Source organism: Ambystoma mexicanum, chromosome 14, assembly GCF_040938575.1.
Source record: "Ambystoma mexicanum isolate Mex_15411 chromosome 14, UKY_AmexF1_1, whole genome shotgun sequence".
In the NCBI taxonomy this organism is placed as follows: Eukaryota; Metazoa; Chordata; class Amphibia; order Caudata; family Ambystomatidae; genus Ambystoma; species Ambystoma mexicanum.
In genome coordinates, this window is record NC_090940.1 from 57,253,543 (window position 1) to 57,254,930 (window position 1,388).

The 1,388-nt window shown below is 43.1% G+C and overlaps 1 non-coding gene across 1 annotated transcript; it reads right to left on the reverse strand.

Moving 5' to 3' along the window:
- Positions 1-602: 602 nt before the first annotated feature.
- Positions 603-766, reverse strand: LOC138527710 (U1 spliceosomal RNA). Its single transcript, XR_011284013.1, has one exon. It is a non-coding gene; the product is annotated as a U1 spliceosomal RNA (small nuclear RNA).
- Positions 767-1,388: the final 622 nt, after the last annotated feature.

Sequence of the window (1,388 nt, forward strand, 5' to 3'; positions counted from 1 at the left end):
AACTCTCCCTGTCTTTCTACACGCTCTGCTGTGGAGTTTCTTATGGTAAGCAGTCTCTTCTTCTCTACTGTTTTAGTTTGTGGCTCTGCAGTCATTGACACTAGGCCTGTTTCATGTGCATTCAGTGTTTGCATGTGTGTGGTTGTCTGTAACCTTTCTTCATTCATTCATGGCCGACCCTGTCTCCGGCTTTTCTGTTTGGTTGTTACCACAAGTGTGTGTGTGTCATTGATAATCACATCCATTTCAAGTTTATTAATTCCTCCATCAGATCTTCTAGGGACTGGAATGACTATGTAAGGTCTGGGTGCTTTTGTGGGTTTCATGCGTGCATCATTAGGTGGGTGCACTGGAATTGGAATGCTTTGTGCACCAATGAAAAATGCAGTTCTGATCATTAATGACAGTAGAACAACAATGAATATCATACAAAATACATAATGCTCCTGTAAGTCAGGCGGGAGCATTTACTTCGAGAGAAACGTGGATGTCTCTCCTCCTGCGGGAGGACCAGATGGCTGCTCTGGATCCCCATCTCGATCATTTGCCAAATGTCTACCTTTTTATTTATTTTTTATTTATTTATTTATTTATTTATTTTTAAGGGGAAAGCGCGAACGGAGTCCCCCACTACCAGAAATTATGCAGTCGAGTATCCCGCATTTGGGGACATCACAGAGGTCAGCAAATCTGATGTGCAATGGATGAGCCTCACCCTGTGAGAACCACCTTAGTGATCATGGTGTCTCCCCTGCCAGTTAAGTATGTGTCTACCTTTTTATTGTACTCCTTTAAACAATATTGTCTTTTGGGTTCTGTGTTTAAGAGTGTTAGGTGCTCCACAAGTGTCCCCCCTCTTGCGGGTGATGAATTGTCTCTTATCTCAGGATACAGTTCCTTTTCTAGGCTATGGGAAACAATCAAATCACATAACACCTCGGTACGGCTTTTTACTGTGCAAGTTCAAAGTAAGTAAGCTCCCAGACCACTCCTCGGATTTGCTTCAGCCCTGAGGACATATTTTATGCTGGTCAATATGGAGAGTAAGGACAAAATAAAAACAAATGCAGTAAGTGAAATCCTTGACACTGCTTCCTCAATCTGTCCCTCGGCGGAAGGCTTTCAGTATCTTCTCAGATAGTTCTGCTGATGGTTCGAGAGCTCTATTTGTAGCACGATTCCATGCAGGAACATGTCCATCTGTGCAACATTAGCAGGATCTCTGATGAATGTGAGGACATCAACATTGATCAGTCTCCCCACTAGCTCTGGAAAGTCAGTGACTAGACGAAAAAGGACATTGTGAGCTAACCTGATGTCTTCTAGTGACAGGGACATCCGTCCTGTCTTGCTGAGTTTTTCAGGATTGTATCCTTTCTCTTCAATGT